At 34.2% G+C, this 12,448-nt stretch overlaps 1 non-coding gene across 1 annotated transcript; it reads left to right on the top strand.

Annotated features, from left to right (window-relative positions):
* Positions 1 to 10,781: 10,781 nt before the first annotated feature.
* On the top strand, positions 10,782 to 10,865 carry TRNAL-CAA (transfer RNA leucine (anticodon CAA)). The gene has a single exon. It is a non-coding gene; the product is annotated as a tRNA-Leu (tRNA).
* The last annotated feature ends 1,583 nt before the right edge of the window (positions 10,866 to 12,448 follow it).

The following is a 12,448-nucleotide window of genomic DNA, read 5'->3' as shown; positions in this document are numbered from 1 at the left end:
AATAACCGTTAGAGGGAAACGACTTCCTGTCGCTTTCACTCGGTCAGTGCTCAACGTCTTCGGCCAATGAGATTCTTGTATCTTCTGTCTTCAGCAGTGCTCAGATGCTTTTCGTCAGACTGGTCAGAGTGTCTCTATATTTTCGGTAAAGTCTTCCAGACAGCTTCCTGCGTCTTCTGAACTTTACCCAAAGTAGAAATACTTTGTCTCCAAATTTGTTCAGGTCAGCCGCTGACCTGACTTCCTTGTCGCACAACTCAGCAGCTTCGTCTTGAAGCTTTTAGATGAAGGCTTCTCGATCCTTCTCTTTGCTGGGCTTGCATTTCATTCAGTTTGAGCTGCGGTTTGGTCTGCTTGAACCGTGTGGCTTTCAACCGTTGACTTGGACTTGACTTTCTCTTGTGGGATTTTGGGCCTTACACTTTTAATATCTTTAATCTTATAAATCAATTTACGCAACATTGAACAAACGCATTAGTACAAATAAATCAAAGCATTTAAATTTAATGTGTTAGAATATTTTTATCATGGAGATTTAATTCTACTTAAATAATTTTGTCAAATCAAAATCAGGTGGAAAGGTGTTTCAACATGCTCCAAATGTATTGACTGTGGTCCGTTTCCAATTAACATAGAGTCCAAAATCGCCAAAAATCCGAAACTTGAAAACTTCACAAAAATTACTGAACTGCAATTGAATTGCTTGATTTTTTTACCGCATCATGATGTCAAAAAAAAGTTCCTGAATTTGCTAACAACGATAAAACTGAATTCTTAATTTGTAACCGAAAAAAATCACAGGCATCCATGTGTAGTTAAGTTTTTAAAAATACCAACAAAAATTCAAGAGCGTCGTTATATGATTATAAAAGGCGACACAAATTAAAAGCGTGGTTGCATTTTGAAATACGGGGATAACCAATAAAAATAAATTCGAATTGAAAAATATTGGACACTTTTTTACGACACAAATTCTACACCGTCTTTAAATTAAAAATTTGCCGATACTTAGCGTAGTTAATATTTTAAAAATACTATCAAATAATATAAAACGTCGTTAATTAACAATAGAAGCTAATTAACAATAGAAGCCGACACAAATGCAAAAGTATAGCTAAATTTAAAAATATGGAGACACATGCTAAAAAGCGTCCCTAAAAATGTGTCGTAATAGACCAATTTTTTTTTTTTTGTAGTGATAGTTGTAATCACATTATTATTTTTTTAATTTACCCTTCAATATGTTTCAAATTATTATATTGCAGAAATTTAGAATTAGTCGTGACGTATAGCCACACTAATTCAAAGTCATTAGGTAATTAGTGACTTGACCCTAAAATAAAATTAAAAACTGGGACATAATAATAATGATAAGGATAGGTCAATAATTTTATGTGGATTCTTTAAAATCAAAGCAATTAAATATCGCTAATTTGACTTATTCCAAGTAATAATGCTACGAATTCCTGCAAATGAAACCATTAGCATATCATTAAAATTAATCAATTTTTAATATGTTTGTATAAATAGTTAGAAGAAAGAGGGGCTATGACATAATTTCAAAATGAAAGCCTTTCTGGGGATATCTCTGCTATTCTTCTGCCTTGTGTTGGCTTCACCCTCTTCAACACTTGCTCGTGAATTACTCATTGGTAATATTCATTTTACTAGCATTAGTTCCCTTTTAAGCCCTTGTTTATTTCATACATTGAGGTTTGCTGTTTACAGTTGTTTGTTAGCTAAGTAGCAAATAATAATTGGTGTTTCTGTTAAAAAACGGTTGTTTTGAATTTTTAACCAAACATTTTTTCTCTCCTGTTTAAACTTAAAGGGCAAAAAAACAATTCCGAAAAATAGAAACAAACAAGCAATTGAACTGCATAGTTCAATATTGTGATACAGATTAAATCGGGACGTGTTAGTTTTAATTGTAAACTAACAAAGATATCATTCTCTAGCTAAACTAGAAGGAATGACTCCCAGGTTTTACGGCCTAAATCCGTAGGAAATAAAAAAAAAATCCCTCATTGTTAAAGGTTAGAAACATTAACAAAGCTTCAATGAAGAAGATGATAAAATTGATTTGATAAAAGTTGAATATCCTTCTAATAATAGGAGTTTATATAACTCAATAAAATAAAAGGCAAAAAGATTAAAAGTCTAATTAGGGTTATTAATAATCAAGAGTGCTAAGGGGTAGAATGAGAAGGGAATGTCAAAATGTCATTTAGGCAATTAAAAGAAAAGTACAAATAATAGGGTTAAAATGGTACAATGGTAATTAATGGATGTAAGTAATTTCGGCACCCTTAGTCTCATTGTCCCCTAACCTTGGATGTCTTTTCCTTTTGGTCTGAAAAGCTGATTCATCATCGCTAAAGATCAATATTTTGTCGCTCAAAATCATCTCCGTCACCAAAAAGAATCGCCTCGTCGCCAAAGATGGAGCTGCTGCTGCAGAGAGCTCAGAACTCAGCCGTTTTCGGCAGGGCCACCCCCACACGTCGTTTCACTTAAGTGGCACACCGTATCGGTCAGTTTCTGACTCTATGAGTGTATTTTCTTCATGACAGTTCCTCGTGCCACTTTTCCGGATCAGATCATACTCCACACGACATGCGCAATGATTGGCACGTCGTGTGGGGCTGTTTTGGCCTCTTCTCTCACTTGATCATCTGTGCTTCGTTCCCCTCTGACTTTCCTCGTCTGGACTCGACCCTTGAAGGAGATGCTCTGTATCATTCACTCTCTCTTAAAAAGAACTTGACCTCAAGTTGCTCGTAACGTACGGACGACACTTGATGGATGTGGGACTCCAAGTTCTCAAATCTAAACAACGCATTGTTCGAAATGAATCCAAGAAGCCCATTCCACATATCTCAGGATCCGCCTTTGCCACACTAACTTCTCCGTGCATTTCAACTTGAGTGATACTCATCTCTCAATCTCTACCGGCATCGAATGGTATATCTTGGCGAAACTTATCAAACCACTTCCCAACAATTGGTTGGATGCTCTTCCATATCCCCACATTTTGTCGATCGGACCACCCCCGGATCCTCTTAATCTCCCCATCACTAACTTGAGGAGTCACCACAATCTTCTTTCGCTCATAGCCTACATCGAATGGAATGTCCTGATGAAACATATCAGCCCAAATTGGAGCGATCCCTTGAGCACTCTTCATATTCCCAACGTGATTTTGAATTGAATATGCCAGAACTTCTCTATCACTCACTCTACTATCCCAGTTACCATGCTCGAGCACACTCATATTAACTCCCTCCTCACATTGGGTTAACAACCTCGGGACTTCAAGACTTGCCACTTTACTAACTTGGCCATTATTCCACAAGTCTTGAATTTCTTCCATCTTCTCTATATTTCCTAGGAAACCATCCACATTCAATAAATAATCTATGAAGCACACATCCTCCACTACAAGATCACCCCTAATGGACTCCTTATAGGATAGGTTCCCTCTCAACATACACAACCAAGATTCCAACACATATATTTCAACAAAGCACAAAAGAATAAGCTCAGATTTTACCAAGTCAGTGACTTGATTCTTTAGTGTATGGCATGTGCCAAGCATCATAAAGTAACCTTCATTCTCCTCCTTAGAGCTTAACTCACCACCATGTGTAGGACTATGTGCACTATCTCCCGGATCCAATGTTATGTCTTGTGGTATCGTTCTCAAAGGTGGAAGCCTTTTAGGTTGCTCGTTGAAGGACACGTACTTGTCACCCTCGAACATTGGCTCAACTTCACCACTTTAAACATTGCTCTTCCTCTTCTCAACCTTATTCCCCTCTTTGGATTTGACTTTATTTGGAGAGAGGCTAGCTAACTCACCCATGGAACCTAAGTCAAGATGACTCGATGTCTCACTCGTGCTACCGGTGGATCCATTCACATTCAACTCTCGAGTTGGACAATCTTCCAAACTGGACTTCCTTTTCTTATTATGCAAACTCTTCAAAGGTGTAAGGATGTATCGAATTCCGTCCTTGCATGTGGTGTATGTGTTGCTTCTTCCCTCATGTGAGGCATTATAATCAAATTGCCATGGCCTACCTAGTAGCACGTGACAAGCATCCATATCTATAACATCACACATAACTTCATCCTTATAAGCTCCAATGGTGAAAGGAACCTTACACCGGTGAATAACTTGAAGTTTTTCCACCTTGTTGACCAAACCAAAGTAGTAAGGTCTAGGATGTGGCTCGGGAACCAACCCAAACTTACTCAATATAGACCGACTAATGATATTCACTTGACTTCCTCTGTCGATTACCATCTCACACTTCTTCCCAAGAACTAAGCATCGAGTTCTAAATAATTGATATCATGGGCTATACTCCTCTTCACTAGACATTAACGCCCTTGGACTAAAATGGTGCAATGGTAATTAAGGGATGTAAGTAATTATGGCAGTCTTGCTCTCCTTGTTATCCCCTAACCTTGGGTGTCTTTTCCTTCTGGTTTGAAAAGTTGATTCATCGTCGTTAAAGATCAATATTCTGTCGCTGAAAATTAACATTCCGTCGCCAAAAGAATCGAATCATCGCCAAAGATGCAGCTGCTGCCGCAGAGAGCTCAGAATTCAATCATTTTCGACAGGGCACCCCCACATGCCGTGTCACTTAAGTGGCATGCCGTGTGGGTCCGTTTCAGACTCTATAAGTGTTTTTTCTTCGTCTTAGCTTTCTTGGATCAGATCGTACTCGACACAACGTGCGGGATGATTGGCACGCCGAGTGGGGCTGTTCTGGCATCTTTTCTCGCTTGATCGTCTGTGCTTCGTTCCTCCTCCGACTTTCCTCGTCCGGACTCGGTCCTTGAAGGAGATGCTCAACATCATATTGATAGCAATCATTTCTTTAATAAAAAAATAAAAATAAAAATAAAGTGTAGCCACACATTGAATTCTTTAATGATAACGATAGGTCAAAAAACTTTAATGCATTGTTTTATAAAATCAAATTCTTAAAATCCTTTTATGATTTAGACTTCCTTCAAATCAATAAATTAATATCTCCAGTTTGACTGTTTCGGAATAATGCATTTGATAGAAAATGAAATTGAATTCACTAAAATAAATCAATTATTTGTTGCACCATAATATTATATGTTTTTCAAAATAGATCACGAAACCGAACTCATCACGAGATCACCAAATTCAAAGGACATTTTTACAAGTATTTCATCTCTATTTTCAGTTTTTGCTATAGCTCTCCGTGACTTTTTTTCTATTTTCGTTTGGGATGATGAAGAAGACGTTTGGGAGTCTGAGAAAGAATATGAATTGAAATAAGAATATTATTATTTAAAATGAATGAAAGTGTTTAGATCTATAAGATAAAAGGAAAATATGTCAAATATGTTAATGGACCCTTTTAAATGGATTAGATTAATCATTAGCGCTAATATTTTATTTTTTCAAAATAGAACCGAATTTATTTATTTATTTTTCAGTATTGTTATTAATTAATTATAAATTTCCTCACTCTGATAGTATGCCAGCAAGCACCAGTAACTATGAAAAGCACCAAAGTGCAACGAAACACCGGAACACCGGAACACCCAACAAAGGATCTCCACCGGCCAGATGCGGTCCTAGTAGCGATGCTCCATGTTTTGGATGTTAAGATTCAGTTTTGAGCCTCCGCATTTTTTTTGAAACGTCTCTTGCATTTTTATACAACATATTGTTTATTCTCGTATTAATTTAATAACAGGTTGTTTAGTTTTTAACTTTTGTTCTAATTAATAGTTTTGTTTTTTAAATATTTGAATTTTTAAACGGTTTAGTATATAAGAAACTAAATTATTGAATAAAATAAAAAAGATTAAAGACTAATTTGGTCCTTGTGATATCCAAAATTTTGACATTTGCCCCATGTAATATGATTTTGTAATGTTTCGCCCCTAAAGTATTCTCATACTATGATATTTGATCCATTTTGGATAAAAAAAAAATTCTGATTTCTTAAACTTTTCGCATGGTACATTTTTTAACACGTGATATGTGCACGTGTCAATTGTTTTATTTTTTCCATATAGACTTAATATGTGGATAAAATAAATTTCATACGAAAAAATAATTAAAAAATTAGCCCGTATACATGCCACGTATTGAAAGTTGTGTCATGTAAGAACAATTAATAAATCGGATAAATTTTCATCCCAAATTAATTAAATGTCACATATAAAAATACTATAAGGGACAAATGTTATAAAATAATACCACATGAGTTTAATGATAAAATTTTGGACCAAATAAAAGTTATAAATTAAATAAAAATGTAAAAACTAATAACTTACTTACCTTTGTAATTAATAGGATTTAATATAAGTTGTTATATACATTTTCGTTACTTAGTGAAAGTTAGTTTTTAGTTATTTATACTTAATTGTAATGATAAAATAATAAATAAGAAACAGATATGATGAATATTGTTTTTTCGGAAGAAAAATAAGTTTCATTAAACAGAATCAACATATAAGAAATATAAAATAAATTTGGAGCGTCCATAAGTTCTGACAAGGAATAAGAAGACCTAGCTAAAGCATGAGCCGCCTCATTCGCAGAACGACCTATAAATCTGACAGTAATGTCATTGATACTAGAAATAAGACTTTTATAATCGTCTATAATTGAATCATAAGAAGAACGAAAGTATGCTCGATGAAAATGCTCCACCACTGACAACACATCTGACCTTACTTCCACACCATCCAAATTTTCGAGTTTGATACACTTAAGAGCCTCTTTCGAATACCAATAGCTTCACATTTTCTAACCAAAAAGTTTCCGGCAATACGAGAACGAAAAATAATAAATGGTTTGTAATTTTAGACAAGATCTATTAAAACACCAACTGCTCGTGGGTTGTCCAGTCCACGATAATTTTAGGCTAATAGACTCGTGATAATGGGTGAGCCTGTCCAGCAGAGCCCACCCGAAACCTATTTTCGGATCCACAATTAGATTATTATTTGAAACTGTCTCCTCCCCCTCATTTAAAACATCATCTTTCCTTCTACGTTTTACTTCTATAACCACAATATATTTTCCAGACTCATGTTCTGACCTATGATTTATACCTCCTTCATAATCAACTGTCATATCAATTATTTTATTACTATTGCTATTAGTCTTACAATTAATACCACTAAATATATTAGAGATTATATATATTATCATATTTATATCATTAAAATTTAATTGTTTATATTATTTTTAGGAAAAGGAATAAATTTTGTTTTTTTAAAGATTCTCTTATGAATTAGAGACTCTGTTTGGAAGATTGGGAAAATACAAAGAAAAAGAGCACGTGATTATTGGTAAAACAAGGAGTATGTTTTCTGTCTATCTTTGATGATTTTGTTGTACAACTTGGAACTTCTCCAGGCCCAATGAGTTGCATCTAAAGAACTGTATATTACACATATAGTCATTAAACTTTACCTATTATATACTGTGATTTTTGAACTTAAATTCTTAAACACCATTTAATTTTATACTTTTTAACATTAGTGGCCAGTCAACTTCGACTAACTTCTCAAAATCACCATTAAGATGAAAATATTCAAGAATTAAAGTTGGTCAGAACCACATTTACAATGAAACCACATTTTTTATTTTCCAAAATCACATTTTTGAAGTTTTATCTCTCCTAACCAAACAACACCTCAAATGATCACAAAAGGAAATTTTTTAAGAATTAAAGTTCCTTAGAATATGATTAACTCTTCGAATAAGTGAATATTATCTACCAGTGGTCTAAATTTGTAGATAGTTTAAGCATACGTGGTATGTTTTTTTACAAAATAAACACAAAATACAAAATCAAATTGTAGTAGTGTAAAATAAAGTTAAATATCAATTTAGTTCCTAAACTGTCAAACTGGTAAAAACGTAAAATATTCATCATATGATTTATGGTTTCGATTTAGGGAGGTGTTTTTTTGCGGCTGTATTTTGTCGATATGTAAAAGTAATTTTTTGTAGGATAAAAATGTTAATTGGTTGTAATCAAAACTTAGCAGTATAATTTGAAATACTTTGTTTTGTAAATAAAATATACCACAAATCTCTATTTGTAAATTTTTAAACCATGTCTATTTACAAAGTGGGCAAACCACAACATATATTATTTTTGTACTTTCCCTAATTTTTATTCCAACAGATGACAAATTGCACATCACCCTGGTCTAATACCATGTAGATATTGTCCACTTTGCTTAAATCTAATACCTTAGGCCTCACGGCTTTAAAACGCGTCAGCATGTATTGGATTCACACCTTACTAATAAGCCTCAATCACTCCCTCTCCATTTCCGATGTGAGATTCAATTTATTTTTGTCTCCATCGCCATCCCTTATGGCCACTGCTTGCTCAAGCCTTATATCCCGACACCACCCAATCCGAACCGAGTTATTACAGGTCCACCAGCTTCTGCCTGGTTCGTCCTTGAACCACACATTGTACATGGACAACCTGTTCATTTTTTTTTACTTTTTCGCATTAAATGTTGGTCAATATAGCGCAACCACCATTCCGGATGCCTTTGAGCTTCTATAAGTACTTATTAATGCTCATTTTCTTTTCTACCTGTGTTTTCTCTCCCAAACCTCTGCCACGATCTCCATTTGTCTACCTCTTCTTCGACGACTTTATCCTTTTCCGGCCAAGTAAGTGCCTCGATGTTTCTTCTTTCTCTTTTATCTTCTTTTATCTTCTCCGACGACTTTATCCTTTTCCGACCAACGACGACCATGTTATTTCTCGTGATCTGAAAGGCCATGTCGCCTTTTACAAGATATTTTTGGAGCAATGGGTTAGGCTTCCTTTTTCTGATGGTATTGTGAATGTTTCGAATGATTTTGATCTATGTTCTGCTCAAAGTTTGACGAATTGTTGGCTCGATCTTCTCTCCATAGATAAGGTTTGTGATGATCTGAATGTTGTTATGAATGGGCCACTTTTCTAGAGCATGTGAACACCTACCATTCGGGCGATTGATGATGATGTGTGGTTTATATAAGATTCCGTCAGAATGGAAGCCCTTTATTACAAACAGAAGCTCCAACGTAAAAGACTTCAAGCCCTATTGGTTTTGGATTCGTATTATACAAGATAGAGATGGGAAACCTCTTGAAGAGGCTATGTATCCGAGGGGTTCCCTTTCGGACATCCTGAAATCCTATGAAGAAAGAGTCGTGGAAACCATTAAGGGATATTACAGCTGATGAAGAATTGATTTGGGATTATCTAACAAAAGTGAAGTCATTGTTCACCTGTCAAGAGTTATGGACCACTTGCAATAGGACATTCCCTTCCTTCCTAGGACTAGTGAGGAGAAGGTATACTTTGAGGGGGAAGATGCATATGGTGAATTTCTTACAGGTATCTTGATGTTTTTAGCTGATCTTTTTTTATTTATTCCCCTTCCTGTTTTGCAGACGCTTACATGCCTTCTGTGTGAGAAACCATGATAGCTCGGCGTGCTGGGGAGAAGGCTGCTTCCCTTCTTTTTCCTTGCCTATGGCTGGAGAAGTTCCTTCAGCTTTTTCTCATGGCCAGAGTCCTTCCTTCCTCCCTTTAGCTCTATTCAAAATTTTGAATAGCGTTAAAGTGTCAGACGAGGCGCTCTGTCAAGTCGCAGTTGTTCTTTTGTATAACTGCCTCCTGCGATTCAAAGGCTCTCGTTCCTTTACCGTACTACTATTAGGACGAATGGTGGATATTGCTACACGTGGCCGAAAGGTACCGTTCACGTCATCAAAGAATATTCCTTTCTTCATATCGGACGGTTTTTGTGAGTTTTTCTATTTTTCTAAACATATTGTTGCCTATCACTTCTCTTTCTTATTTTATGATACAATTTTACTCAGCAAAAACTAATAATAGATGAAAAGAGTACAATGAAATCAAACTGTCCCAATTTTATCCTGTTTGAATAGACATGGTTGTTTATCCAATGCCAATTTAGTTGGAGCTTATTTGTTGCCTTGTTGGGCAGGTGAATTATATGTTCAATTTAGGATTTTCCTTGACGTCTCTATCACTATATATATATATCAAAGTAATGATAAATATTTATCAAAACAATGATAATGCATTATAATTTATAAATAATTTTAAATTAATTACATATATAATTTAATAGTATTTTTTACTTTTTTCTTCTATCATCCGGTCCGACCCGTATCACTTAATTGAACTAAGTAATCCATGATTCCACACTACAAATCTAATTTTATATCATGTTCAGCTTCTACAGCATTGCTTTTTAGCAACATTATCAGACTCGAATCAAACCAGTTGGTCCGATCGGTTGGACCAGAGCTATTCAAGTTTCCAGTCTGATCTTGTGGGTTTGTTAATCTTCAACAATCTAATAAAAACTAGGGTCAACCTGGGGCCTTAGATTACCCGGATTTTTCATTTTTATTTTAAATTTAATGAAAAAATATACTTCTTTGGTTATTACAATTTCTGATTTTATAAAAATAATTTTCAATTATATATATATATATAGATATGAGTTACTTGATTGGGTGAAGTAAATTATATCCAATTATAAATTCGATTTGATATTAATTAGATCTGATTCTCGCGATATTATTTTTTAGTTGTTAGATATTAAATATGTATTCCTTTTCTCGTTGAATGCTAGTATTGATTATTTCACTTGGCTTGCTGACAACTACTTCAGCCCAAAGTTTACTTGGTTTCCATGGAATTAAACAATATCAATAAGTCAGGATGGCCGAGTGGTCTAAGGCGTTAGACTCAAGTTCTGGTCCTTTTATGAGGGCGTGGGTTCAAATCCCACTTCTGACATTTTTTTATCGGCTTCGTATTCAAACAAATATGAAAACCTTGTGAATCATATCATGTAGTTTGAGTTTTGTTTCCAAAAATTATTTAATGATATTTGTTAGGTCTTGTCTATGAGCTTCATAACTCACTCGGTCTTCAAAGATTGATTTACGTTGGAATGGATCCTTTGAAAACACTACGATACCAAAATTGTAAAAAAAAAATGTAATAATGGAATGTGAAATATATCTTTAAACTATTGAAAATATCTGAATGTGACTCATTTAGACTTGGTCGGTCCTTTTGAAGTTTCAAAAGTTCCAAACAATCTCCTATTCTTGTCCAATTACATTAAATATCTTTTTATTTCTCAATAAAATTTATAGACAATTGAAATTTTAAGTTATTGAATGCAATCGAAGAAATTAGAAGGTCATTACAATCTCGCCTATAACAATCTTGTAGCCAGCATCAATGAATTGTTCTATGGAAGCTGGCCGAAGTTACAAGTTTTGGTTTCCGCATAACGACGTATCTCGTGAACTACCAAATCCCTTTGTAAACATGAATTGCTTGACCTTTCTTGATCTTTTTTATAACAACATTCGTGTTAAACACCTAAATAGTGTTAATTCTCAATATTTTTATATAAATAAATATTATTTTAAATAAATAAATAAATATTTGTGTATATATTTCCTTTACTATAAGTTTTTATTAAATTAAACTTTCATTTTGAAAATTAGAATAGTTTTTTATTTTAATCAATTATTATGAATCTGTATAATTATTACATTTTAAGATTTTATTAAAAAATTCTGAACTTTTATTCTATTAGGATATTCATAACACTGCAATGTACTCAATCATATCACTTTTGTATCAATCACAATGTATCACAAACACACAAACATTATTCACATCATTCACATAAGATTCAACCACATCTCACACTCAACAAGTTACAATTCACAATACATTCATACACATATATAAGCAATATGCTTACCGTCGCACTCGGTTCGATCTATTCTACACGATTGGATGTGCGTTCAATTGCACCTTGTCCTCCTAATGTCACATAACATTTATATAATTAGTCTTAACATAAACTTAATGAAGATGTAACTAACGCATGCTATATGATTTACAAGACACTAACTCCACAAAGTTCATGCAATCTAATCCTTTTGTCTTAGATCGTCACATGACCTACTTGCACACACTCTGCCATACGTCTCTTTATATGAATCCAAATTCCCTGTTTCATGAACCTACTGAAACTAGACATATATGGATATAACATATCCAAAATTCACATTAATATCACTTTTACACAATATATGGCATGCAAAATGATTCTGTCATGTTTCCAGCCAAGAAACAAACTACTCAACTTTGCATCTACCATAATTCCCTCAATCTAGCTCACACTAAACACAATGAATTGCCAAATCCTTTTACAGACATATACTTCAAGTATTTAGGAACACTTTTGTTCAATAAACTTTCTCAAATTATGAATCTAAGGTCCTCAAAATGCTACATCAACATGGCTGCCTCACATGACATTCAATTTCAAGGCAGTCATGTTCCATCTAGGT

Source organism: Euphorbia lathyris, chromosome 4, assembly GCF_963576675.1.
Source record: "Euphorbia lathyris chromosome 4, ddEupLath1.1, whole genome shotgun sequence".
Lineage (NCBI taxonomy): Eukaryota > Viridiplantae > Streptophyta > Magnoliopsida > Malpighiales > Euphorbiaceae > Euphorbia > Euphorbia lathyris.
The sequence above is the reverse complement of the archived record's forward strand: the minus strand, read 5'-3'. Positions and strand labels throughout refer to the sequence as shown.